This window comes from Bombina bombina, chromosome 2 (genome assembly GCF_027579735.1).
Source record: "Bombina bombina isolate aBomBom1 chromosome 2, aBomBom1.pri, whole genome shotgun sequence".
NCBI classification, from domain to species: Eukaryota; Metazoa; Chordata; class Amphibia; order Anura; family Bombinatoridae; genus Bombina; species Bombina bombina.
In genome coordinates this window covers 584,185,311-584,198,658 of record NC_069500.1, presented here as the reverse complement: position 1 = coordinate 584,198,658, position 13,348 = coordinate 584,185,311, and the positions used below count along the sequence as shown (strand labels likewise).

The 13,348-nt window shown below is 42.3% G+C and overlaps 1 protein-coding gene across 4 annotated transcripts in view; it reads left to right on the top strand.

Annotated features, from left to right (window-relative positions):
- The window catches only part of VPS13A (vacuolar protein sorting 13 homolog A), a 767,672-nt gene that overhangs the window by 90,492 nt on the left and 663,832 nt on the right, over nt 1-13,348 (top strand). The gene's annotated exons all lie outside the window — the stretch shown is intronic.

The window sequence follows — 13,348 nt, the reverse complement described above, 5'->3', positions numbered from 1 at the left end:
ACTTTGATTTCTCTTAAATTGTTTTCCTATTTTCAGCTTAATCTTTGCCTTTTATAAATATTGCTCTTCACTTTGCTATGTTCTGACTTTTTCTTACCATTTTATTCCAATCCATACAAACCCTTTGGATTTAAATTCAATAGGCTGTCTGAGAAACAGCAGCAATAATTCTGAAACATAAATATTTTTTGCACCCACATTGGGTGAACTCTCAAAAATTTACATATAAAAGACAACTTGAAAATGATTGTACTTTGACAAGACTGTGCAAGAGACCCAGATATGCAGGACAAAATGGTCTTTAAAGCTGTTAAAGGTCATAATTTTTTTTTTTTTAAATTCATTTTAAAAGGGTGAGAAATGTATTTTCTGCTGGTAAGAGGGCTCTGCAAGCATATCTGAAAACCATTATTAACAACAGATTTTCCTATGGATTTGATTTAACATAGTTTATTGCACCAAGTAAGGCTCCTGGATATGATATGGATCTTTTTGCTTATGGATGTTTACATTGAAGTTTAACCCTCTCCCGTACACTTAAACCATTCATATGGATACACCACACAGGGTTATAGCGGAATTTAACACAAACTCCTACAGTGACTTTGCATGCTTTGTCTGTTTCAGCATTATTGCTTTGACACTACATGACTGGCTAACTTCTACATGATTTTCTTGCTATCTGCTACGTATGCTGCTCTGCATGTTATCAACTGTTACTAACGTGTACTGCTACTAACTGCTACTTGTGAATTGTCTATTAAATCTACTACTAAGTTTCCATTTATGGATGTACATCTGTAGCCGTTTGGTAGAACTGTTTGTTAGAACTTGGCACTTTACAGTATAGTAATCAATAATAGATATATTTTTATAGCCGGCTTAGTCTCTGTTTGAGCTGTATGAGGGGCCCATGTGTTGTCTTCTTTATGTGTGTTTCTGTGTCTTGTTTGTATTTGTATAGGTATTTATTATAAATGTATTTATTATGATTTCATTTATAAATCTTTTGGTAATATAAGTATTTGTTGTTTTGTCATTTATTTAAGGAAGGTGCAGGTATACCTTATTTTGATGGCATTACACTGTCTGCCAGACTAACCATTTATGCATAAGTAGTTTAGACCAATAGTATTATAGCTGTGATGCGCCTTTATGAGGAGTTAAAGTGCCTCCTGTCCCATAGCCGCAGCCGCTGGCAACAGGATAAGAGTATAAACCGGTAACTATAGGGATATTAAGGCATATTTTATACCATGCAGTGTCCCAGTAGATGCCCATGTTGGCATCTCTGGAAGAAAAAAATAGTAACTAAAATATACAGCAGCTATAAATAACACAATATGGTAAAATTAATTGAGGTCTTGGGACTTCATTAACAGCATATTATTATATGAATGATATACCAGGAATAGCTATTTACTGTAATTTTAATCTATGTGCAACATATATAACTATCTAATTTACCAAACATTGCCTGCCAAAAATATAATCCTACAACATATAGGCCCCGATTAAAAGTAGAGCAGTATTTAGCGCTCACTCTTAAACGCAAATACCGCTGAAAGTAAATGTGTAGCGCACGGGATAGGGCGTGCATTACAAGTTGAAAACAAAAAGTTAGCATGCAAGAGAAACCAGACTGTAGGACTTCAGAAATCGAGACCACGCTATCTTCTCCCAATAGGCTTCATTGGAGAGAAAACACCTATTACTCGTGCCTACAACGCTAATCCGCTAAGTGTGTAATAAATATTTTACATTCCTATGTTCTTCCTACACACACACACACACACACACACACACACACACACACACACACACACACACACACACACATACATATATAAAACACAGGAATGGACCACACTCACAGACTGGACTGGGTACACATCCTAAGCCACAGCAAACTCCACAGCCCTGAAGACTGACAGACAGCTGCAAAGTTCCCAGCAACCCACGCAGTTAACCCCAGAGAAACCTGGGTGACAGGTCCGCAGGGAAGCATTGCAAACATTATCAACACAGCACACAGAAAACCCGGCACTCGCCAGCAGATTTACAGCAATGTTTAAAAGCAAAACTGGGGGAAGTCAGTTACATTTGGCGCCAAATGATCAAGCCCAGGACCACAACAAGGTCCCCCCTTCCTGGGACCCTAAACCAGCACCCACACAATGCATACTTCCAAACAAACCAACTGGGAACCTCCCAGCGTGACGCAGGCTTTTGTAACCTCCCCTATGTAATACTGTGTCTTATGTGTTTAATTGGTTCTCTCTTTTGTAAAAATGCCTAATATCTTCTTATTCCTTTTTGCTGCCTTTTGTCTCTATAACAAACTACATTACTCAATTACTCCTTCTCCCTCTCCACCTGCACTGTTTATTAGCCCATCTCTCTTAAACTCACATTACTTTTGTACTCATGAACTTTACCTATTCCTAAACACTCTCTCTCCACCCTGCACCTTGTCTCAAAAGCAGTCTCACTACTGCAAATCTGTATCTCATCTTATGTCACTCTCCCTCTTGCTTCTACTAACTGCTGGCGACATCTCCCCTAATCCCGGTCCCCAACAACTGCCTATCCGTGCACATCCATGTGTACCATCCCACAGACTCAAAAAACAAAACTCTGACAACCTTACTCACATTCCTCTTGCATCAAAAGCCACTTCCCCTTTCACTTGTGCACTTTGGAACTCTCGCTCTGTTTGCAACAAACTCGCTTCTATACATGACCTCTTCATCTCCCGCTCCCTCAACCTTCTGGCCCTAACAGAAACCTGGCTCTCTCCCCTAGACACAGCATCCACTGCTGCTCTGTCACATGGGGGTCTCCACTTCAGCCACACTCCTAGGTCTGGTAATAGACAAGGAGGTGGTGTAGGTATTTTACTTTCCTCTCGTTGCACCTTTCAACAAATACATCCCATCTCTTCCCTCACATTTTCTTCATTCGAAACCTACATGATTTGCTTATTCTCTCCTCTTTCTATACGTGTCACAGTCATATATCGTCCTCCTGGCTCCTCAACTCAATTTCTAGATCACTTGGCTGCATGGCTACCTTATTTCCTTTCCTCAGACACCCCTTCCCTCATTCTTGGTGACTTCAACATCCCTCTTGACAATCCCACTGCCTCCTCTGCAAAACAACTTCTGCAACTCACTTCCTCATTTGGTTTATCACAATGGACTGATTCTCCCACTCACAAAGATGGTCACTCCCTTGACCTGATCTTTAGCTATCGATGCACCCTCTCAAACTTCACAAACTCCCCCTTTCCTCTTTCTGACCACCATCTCCTTACTTGCAACATATCATCCCTCCCTACAACTCTCCCTCCTTCTGCTCCTCACACCAAACTTCACAGAAGCATTACGTCATTAGATCAACAACAGCTTTCTAATTCCATCAAACCTCTCCTCTCATTCTTCTCCTCCTTTTCATGCCCTGACCAATCTATCTGCCACTATAATTCCACCCTTACATCCGTCCTTGACAATCTCGCCCCTCTTACCATAGCTCGGAAATCAAACACTCATCCTCAGTCCTGGCATACTCCTCTGACACGATACCTACGCAGATGTTCCTGTACTGCTGAGCGGCACTGGAGAAAATCTAGGAGTTCAGCTGATTTTCAACACTACAAATGTATCTTGAACTCCTACTTCTCTGCCCTCAATTTCCATAAGCAACACTACTTCTCTACTCTTATCTCTAATCTTTCTTCAAACCCAAAACGTTTGTTCTCCACTTTCAATACTCTTCTCCGCCCTCCCCCACCTCCTAATACAACTTCTCTGTCAGCTCAAGACTTTGCCAACCACTTCAATAACAAAATCAACTCCATCAGAAATGAAATCAGCTCTCAACATAATTCCATTCCCTCACCCCCTCAAATGCTCTCAATCAACCACAACCCACATAACCTGAAACGTAGCTCATTCTCCCCTGTTACTGAGGAAGAAGTTTCGGCACTTATACTGCGCTCTCACCTCACTACCTGTCCCCTTGACTCTATCCCTTCACAGCTACTCCCCTCCCTCTCTGCCACCCTTACCCCTATACTCACACACACTTTCAACCTCTCCTTCAGCACCGGTATATTTCCCTCATCGCTGAAACATGCACTGGTCACACCTATCCTCAAAAAAACCTTCCCTTGATCCTACCTCCCCATCCAACTACCGCCCTATTTCCCTCCTCCCTCTTGCATCAAAGCTTCTTGAAAAACTAGCTTATGCACGCCTTTCCTATTTCCTTACAATAAACTCCCTCCTTGACCCATTGCAATCTGGATTTCGTCCCCATCACTCCACAGAAACAGCAATTGTTAAGGTTACCAACGACCTACTTACAGCAAAATCAAAAGGCCACTTCTCTCTGCTTATTCTCCTTGATCTGTCCGCAGCCTTTGACACTGTTGACCACCCTCTCTTGCTCCAAACCCTCCAATCCTTCGGCATATGTGACACAGCCCTCTCGTGGCTCTCTTCCTACCTGTCAAACCGTAGCTTTAGTGTAGCCTCCTCTGCCCCGTCACCACTTTCTGTCGGAGTACCGCAAGGCTCTGTCCTCGGTCCCTTTCTCTTCTCAATCTACACGTCATCACTAGGTTCCCTAATAAAGTCCCATGGTTTACCATATCATTTGTATGCCGACGACACCCACATCTACTTCTCTGCACCAGACCTTTTTCCTTCCTTGCTAACCCGTGTCACTAACTGTCTTTCTCACATCTCCAACTGGATGTCCTCTCACTTCCTCAAGCTAAATCTCTCCAAAACTGAGCTCCTTATTTTCCCCCCTTCTTCAAAACTCTCCACCCCCAATCTCTCTATAACTGTCGACAACTCCATCATTACCCCTACCCCGCATGCCCGATGTCTCTGGGTCACATTTGACTCAGATCTTTCTTTCACTCCTCACATTCAGTCTTTGGCTAAAGCCTGCCGCTTCCACCTTAAAAACATCTCTAAAATTAGACACTTCCTTACACAAGACACAACTAAGATTTTAATCCACTCTCTCATCCTCTCCCGCCTCGATTACTGCAACTCTGTCCTCTCTGGTCTCCCCACCTACCGCCTAGCTCCTTTACAATCCTTAATGAATGCCTCTGCCAGACTCATCTTCCTTACAAGTCGCTACGAGTCCAGCTGTTTGTTGATCACCTTCTCAAGAGCTGACTACAACAGTGCAACTTTTGGCAGGGCCCTCTACCCATTTGATCCCTATAACTGTTTTTTTTTGTACTCCGCCTTTGTTAATAGCGCTGCGGAATCTGTTGGCGCTCTACAAATAACAGATAATAATAATAATAATAATAATAATAATAATATGTAAATACAAAACACAGGAATGGACCGCACTCACAGACTGGACTGGGTACACATCCTAAGCCACAGTAAACTCCACAGCCCTGAACACTGACAGCTGCAAAGTTCCCAGCAACCCAGTCAGTTAACCCCAGAGCAACCTGGGTGACAGGTCCGCAGAGAAGCATTACAAACATTATCAACACAACACATACATATATATACATATACATTTATATATACCAGGAAAGAACAAGGACTTATAAAATCAATAACCAAATGAGGTTTATTCAAGCTATCACAGGTGGAGCACTATTCAGTGTACATGGCAGGTGCAAAGGATCTGACGCGTTTCGCGCATGCTCAGATGCGCTTCATCAGAGATCTACTATATATGTATGCATATGATGTGTGTGTATGTGTGTGTGTATATATATATATATATATATATATATATGTATATATATATATACATACATACAAATACACACACACACATATATACACGTAAATATAAATACATACACATAGATTACTTGTGTGTGTGTGTTATGTGTGTGTGTATGTATATATATATATATATGTGTGTGTATATGTATATGTATATATATATATATATATATATATATATATATATATATATATAGCCCTTTCCATTTAAATGCTGTCATATACAATTAACCCTTATAACTTTTTTTATTTTTTTATTACCATTTCTATGAATATTTTTTTTAGATAGTTTGTATATATGAGTGTAACCCTTTATTTCTCTTGTTAAGTGTATCCAATCCACGGATCATCCATTACTTGTGGGATATTCTCCTTCCTAACAGGAAGTTGCAAGAGGATCACCCACAGCAGAGCTGCTATATAGCTCCTCCCCACACTGCCATATCCAGTCATTCTCTTGCAACTCTCAACAAAGATGGATGTAGTAAGAGGAGTGTGGTGTATTATAGTTAGTTTTTAACTTCAATCAAAAGTTTGTTATTTTTAAATGGTACCGGAGTGTACTGTTTTATCAAAGGCAGCTTTAGAAGAAGAATCTGCCTGTGATTTCTATGATCTTAGCAGAAGTAACTAAGATCCATGGCTGTTCTCACATATTCTGAGGAGTGAGGTAACTTCAGAGAGGGAATGGCGTGCAGGTTCTCCTGCAATAAGGTATGTGCAGTAAACATATTTCTAGGGATGGAACTTGCTAGAAAAATGCTGCTGATACCGGATTAATGTAAGTTAAGCCTTAAATGCAGTGATAGCGACTGGTATCAGGCTTATTAACAGACATACATACTCTTATAAAAGTGTAATATAAAACATTTGCTGGCATGTTAATCGTTTTTATATATGTTTGGTGACAAAACTTATTGGGGCCTAGTTTTTTTCCACATGGCTGGCTTGATTTTTGCCTAGTAACAGGCTTTCCACTGTTGCAATATGAGTGGGAAGGGCCTATTTTAGTGCTTTTCTGTGCAGCTAAAAATACTGACAGACATTCAGCTTCCCTCTGCATAATACAGGACATCTCTGAAGGCTTCAAAGTCGTGTTTGAGGAGGGTAACAATCACAGTAGACTGTGGCAGTTGTTGTGACTGTGTTTAAAAAACGTTTTTGTCATTTATTATTCTGTTTTTGTTATTAAGGGGTTAATCATCCATTTGCAAGTGGGTGCAATGCTCTGCTGACTTGTTACATACACTGTAAACATTTTGTTAGTGTAACTGCCTTTTTTCACTGTTATTTAAAATTTTGTCAAAATTTGTTTCTCTTAAAGGCACAGTAACGTTTTTTTTATATTGCTTGTTAACTTGCTTTAAAGTGTTTTCCAAGCTTGCTAGTCTCATTGCTAGTCTGTACAAACATGTCTGAAACAGAGGATACTTGTTCATTATGTTTAAAAGCCATGGTGGAGCCCCATAGGAGAATGTGTACTAAATGTATTGATTTCACCTTAAACAGTAAAGATCAGTCTTTATCTATAAAAGAATTGTCACCAGAGGGGTCTGTCGAGGGGGAAGTTATGCCGACTAACTCTCCCCACGTGTCGGACCCTTCCCCTCCCGCTCAAGGGACGCACGCTAATATGGCGCCAAGTACATCAGGGACGCCCATAGCGATTACTTTGCAGGACATGGCTGCAATCATGAATAATACCCTGTCAGAGGTATTATCCAGATTGCCTGAATTGAGAGGCAAGCGCGATAGCTCTGGGGTTAGACGAGATACAGAGCGCGTAGATGCTGTAAGAGCCATGTCTGATACTGCGTCACAATATGCAGAACCTAAGGACGGAGAGCTTCAGTCTGTGGGTGACGTCTCTGAATCGGGGAGACCTGATTCAGAGATTTCTAATTTTAAATTTAAGCTTGAGAACCTCCGTGTATTGCTTGGGGAGGTATTAGCTGCTCTGAATGACTGTGACACAATTGCAGTGCCAGAGAAATTGTGTAGGCTGGATAAATACTATGCAGTGCCGGTGAGTACTGATGTTTTTCCAATACCTAAAAGGCTTACAGAAATTATTAGTAAGGAGTGGGATAGGCCCGGTGTGCCCTTTTCCCCACCTCCTATATTTAGAAAAGTGTTTCCAATAGATGCCACTACACGGGACTTATGGCAGACTATCCCTAAGGTGGAGGGAGCAGTTTCTACTTTAGCAAAGCGTACCACTATCCCGGTTGAGGACAGTTGTGCTTTTTCAGATCCAATGGATAAAAAATTAGAGGGTTACCTTAAGAAAATGTTTATTCAACAAGGTTTTATTTTACAGCCCCTTGCATGCATTGCGCCTGTCACTGCTGCGGCGGCATTCTGGTTTGAGGCCCTGGAAGAGGCCATCCATACAGCTCCATTGACTGAAATTGTTGACAAGCTTAGAACTCTTAAGCTAGCTAACTCATTTGTTTCTGATGCCATTGTTCATTTGACTAAACTAACGGCTAAGAATTCCGGATTCGCCATCCAGGCGCGTAGGGCGCTATGGCTCAAATCCTGGTCAGCTGATGTGACTTCAAAGTCTAAATTACTCAACATTCCTTTCAAGGGGCAGACCTTATTCTGGCCTGGTTTGAAAGAAATTATTGCTGACATTACTGGAGGTAAGCGTCATACCCTTCCTCAGGACAGGGCCAAATCAAAGGCCAAACAGTCTAATTTTCGTGCCTTTCGAAATTTCAAGGCAGGTGCAGCATCAACTTCCTCTGCTTCAAAACAAGAGGGAACTTTTGCTCAATCCAAGCAGGCCTGGAAACCTAACCAGTCCTGGAACAAGGGCAAGCAGGCCAGAAAGCCTGCTGCTGCCTCTATGACAGCATGAAGGAGCGGCCCCCTATCTGACAACGGATCTAGTAGGGGGCAGACTCTCTCTCTTCGCCCAGGCGTCGGCAAGAGATGTTCAGGATCCTTGGGCGTTGGAGATCATATCTCAGGGATATCTTCTGGACTTCAAAGCTTCTCCTCCAGAAGGGAGATTTCACCTTTCAAGATTATCTGCAAACCAGATAAAGAAAGAGGCATTCCTAAGCTGCGTACAAGATCTCCTTGTAATGGGAGTGATCCATCCAGTTCCGCGGACGGAACAAGGACAGGGGTTTTATTCAAATCTGTTTGTGGTTCCCAAAAAAGAGGGAACCTTCAGACCAATTTTGGATTTAAAGATCCTAAACAAATTCCTCAGAGTTCCGTCATTCAAGATGGAAACTATTCGAACCATTTTACCCATGATCCAAGAGGGTCAGTACATGACCACAGTGGACTTAAAGGATGCCTACCTTCACATTCCGATTCACAAGAATCATCATCAGTTCCTGAGGTTTGCCTTTCTAGACAGGCATTACCAATTTGTAGCTCTTCCATTCGGGTTGGCTAAAGCCCCAAGAATTTTTACAAAGGTTCTGGGCTCACTTCTGGCGGTCCTAAGACCGCGAGGCATAGCGGTGGCTCCTTACCTGGACGGTATCCTGATACAGGCGTCAAGCTTTCAAATTGCCAAATCTCATACAGAGATAGTTCTGGCATTCCTGAGGTTGCATGGGTGGAAAGTGAACGAAGAAAAGAGTTCTCTATCTCCTCTCATGAGGGTTTCCTTCCTAGGGACTCTAATAGATTCTGTAGAAATGAAAATTTACCTGACGGAGTCCAGGTTATCTAAACTTCTAAATGCTTGCCGTGTTCTTCACTCCATTCCGCGCCCCACGGTGGCTCAGTGCATGGAAGTAATCGGCTTAATGGTAGCGGCGATGGACATAGTGCCATTCTCTCGCCTGCATCTCAGACCGCTGCAATTATGCATGCTCAGTCAGTGGAATGGGGATTACACAGATTTGTCCCCTCTACTTAATCTGGATCAGGAAACCAGAGATTCTCTTCTCTGGTGGTTATCTCGGGCCCATCTGTCCAAGGGTATGACCTTTCGCAGACCAGATTGGACAATTGTAACAACAGATGCCAGCCTTCTAGGTTGGGGTGCAGTCTGGAACTCCCTGAAGGCTCAGGGTTCATGGACTCAGGAGGAGAAACTCCTCCCAATAAATATTCTGGAGTTAAGCGCAATATTCAATGCTCTTCTGGCTTGGCCTCAGCTAGCAACACTGAGGTTCATCAGATTTCAGTCGGACAACATCACGACTGTGGCTTACATCAACCATCAAGGGGGAACCAGGAGTTCCCTAGCGATGTCAGAAGTCTCCAAGATAATTCGCTGGGCAGAGACTCACTCTTGCCACCTGTCAGCGATCCATATCCCAGGTGTAGAGAACTGGGAGGCGGATTTTCTAAGTCGTCAGACTTTTCATCCGGGGGAATGGGAGCTCCATCCGGAGGTGTTTGCTCAATTGGTTCTCCGTTGGGGCAAACCAGAATTGGATCTCATGGCGTCTCGCCAGAACGCCAAGCTTCCTTGTTACGGATCCAAATCCAGGGACCCAGAAGCGGCACTGATAGATGCTCTAGCAGCGCCTTGGTTCTTCCACCTGGCTTATGTGTTTCCACCGTTTCCTCTGCTCCCTCGTCTGATTTGCCAAAATCAAACAGAAAAGAGCATCGGTGATATTGATAGCACCTGCGTGGCCACGCAGGACCTGGTATGCAGACCTAGTGGACATGTCATCCTTTCCACCATGGACTCTGCCTCTGAGACAAGACCTTCTAATACAAGGTCCTTTCAATCATCCGAATCTACTTTCTCTGAGACTGACTGCATGGAGATTGAACGCTTGATCCTATCAAAGCGTGGCTTCTCTGAGTCAATAATTGATACCTTAATACAGGCACGAAAGCCTGTCACCAGGAATATTTACCACAAGATATGGCGTAAATATCTTCATTGGTGTGAATCCAAGAATTACTCATGGAGTAGGGTTAGGATTCCTAGGATATTGTCCTTCCTCCAAGAGGGTTTGGAAAAAGGATTATCAGCTAGTTCTTTAAAGGGACAGATTTCTGCTGTGTCTATTCTTTTACACAAGCGTCTGGCAGAAGTTCCAGACGTTCAGGCATTTTGTCAGGCTTTAGTTAGAATTAAGCCTGTGTTTAAAGCTGTTGCTCCTCCATGGAGCTTAAACTTGGTTCTTAAAGTTCTTCAAGGGGTTCCGTTTGAACCCCTTCATTCTATTGATATCAAACTTCTTTCATGGAAAGTTCTTTTTCTGATGGCTATTTCCTCGGCTCGAAGAGTCTCGGAGTTATCTGCCTTACATTGTGATTCTCCTTATCTGATCTTTCATTCAGATAAAGTTGTTCTGCGTACAAAACCTGGGTTTTTACCTAAGGTGGTTTCTAACAAGAATATCAATCAAGAGATTGTTGTTCCATCATTACGTCCTAATCCTTCTTCAAAGAAGGAACGTCTTTTGCATAATCTAGACGTAGTCCGTGCCTTGAAGTTTTACTTACAGGCTACTAAAGATTTTCGCCAAACATCTAACCTGTTTGTTGTTTACTCTGGACAGAGGAGAGGTCAGAAGGCCTCGGCAACCTCTCTTTCTTTTTGGCTTCGGAGTATAATCCGTTTAGCCTATGAGACTGCTGGACAGCAGCCTCCTGAAAGGATCACAGCTCATTCTACTAGAGCTGTGGCTTCCACCTGGGCCTTTAAAAATGAGGCCTCTGTTGAACAGATTTGCAAGGCTGCAACTTGGTTTTCCCTTCATACTTTTTCCAAATTTTACAAATTTGATACTTTTGCTTCTTCGGAGGCTGTTTTTGGGAGAAAGGTTCTACAGGCAGTGGTTCCTTCCGTTTACGTTCCTGCCTAGTCCCTCCCATCATCCGTGTACTTTAGCTTTGGTATTGGTATCCCACAATTAATGGATGTTCCGTGGACTGGATACACTTAACAAGAGAAAACATAATTTATGCTTACCTGATAAATTTATTTCTCTTGTAGTGTATCCAGTCCACGGCCCGCCCTGTCCTTTTCAGGCAGGTCTAAATTTTAATTAAACTACAGTCACCACTGCACCCTATGGTTTCTCCTTTCTCGGCTTGTTTCAGTCGAATGACTGGATATTGCAGTGAGGGGAGGAGCTATATAACAGCTCTGCTGTGGGTGATCCTCTTGCAACTTCCTGTTGGGAAGGAGAATATCCCACAAGTAATGGATGATCCGTGGACTGGATACACTACAAGAGAAATAAATTTATCAGGTAAGCATAAATTATGTTTTTAATGAACTGAAACTGAAATGCATCCATCCCGAATTACCTAGCTCCTATAGACCGATCTCTGTCCTTAACATTGATTATAAGCTACTTGCAGCCATAATAGCTTCTCGACTGAAACCATACATGGGTGATTTAATTCATGAGAATCAATCTGGCTTTATGTCGGTCCGGAACCCCGTGAGAAACACGAGGAAACTATTAATCCTGATTGAATCGTTTTGGAATAAGTATAAGTCCTTCAGCGCACTTGAGGCTGAAGATAAGGCTATTCTAACGGTCGACGCGGAGAAAGCGTTTGACTGCGTTGGCTGGGATAATCTGTTTTCTGCTTTAGATCGGTTCGGATTCCCTGGATACTTTATTAATTATATTCGGCTAATCTATAGTACCCCTTCTTCGGCGGTCATCATAAATAACGCATCTACCCAACGCTTCGATCTATTTAGAGGGACCAGACAAGGATGCCCTCTTTCCCCTTTCCTGTTTAACCTGAGTGTAGAACCTCTCGCCATCCGATTAAGACAAGAATTGGATGGGATCTTAATGGCAGATGAAAAGCTAGTGCTGCTTCTATATGCGGATGATCTTTTATTATTCCTCTCCAATCTTAAGGTTACTTTACCTATTTTTCAAGCGATTATTCAAGAATTTGGGGAAATCTCCGGATTTAAGATAAACATCTCAAAATCAGAATTAATGTGGCTACATAGAAAATCCCCCCATTATTGTAACCATCCCTTTCTTGAGGTCTCCCAGATTACCTATCTTGGTCTCTGTCTATCTAGAAACCCAGAAGAGTGGTACAAGTTAAACTATAGGCCGGGCTTGGATTACTGTAAAAGAAAACTAGAGGAGTGGACTTCGTTGCCTATATCCTTAACGGCTCGCGTGACTTTGATTAAATCAGTCATTTTTCCAAAACTTCTTTACATTTTTCAGAATATCCCGTGTTTTTTACATAAAAAAGATATTATCATGTTTAACAGGGCATGTTCCAATTTTTTATGGAACGGAAAGAGATCACGCATAGTGCCCCACCGACTCATGAATTCCAAGTTGTCAGCAGGCCTTGCTCTCCCTAACATTCAAACGTATAATTTGGTCACTATAGCCAGATTTGCTTTAGACTGGTTAACTGGGAAAGACCAAATTTCCTCAGTTACTTGGGAAAATCAAATTGTGGCCCCTTTTAGTTTGAGGGCACTTTCACATTGCCCTCTTACCTCTCTTCCTTCTAATATATTCTATCTGACCACCTTTAAGAATGTCATAGTGGCTTGGCAGAGGCTATGCGTGGAAAATGATTGCTCCCCTTACATCTCGCAATATTTACCTATATGTGGTAATCCCGAGTTTGGG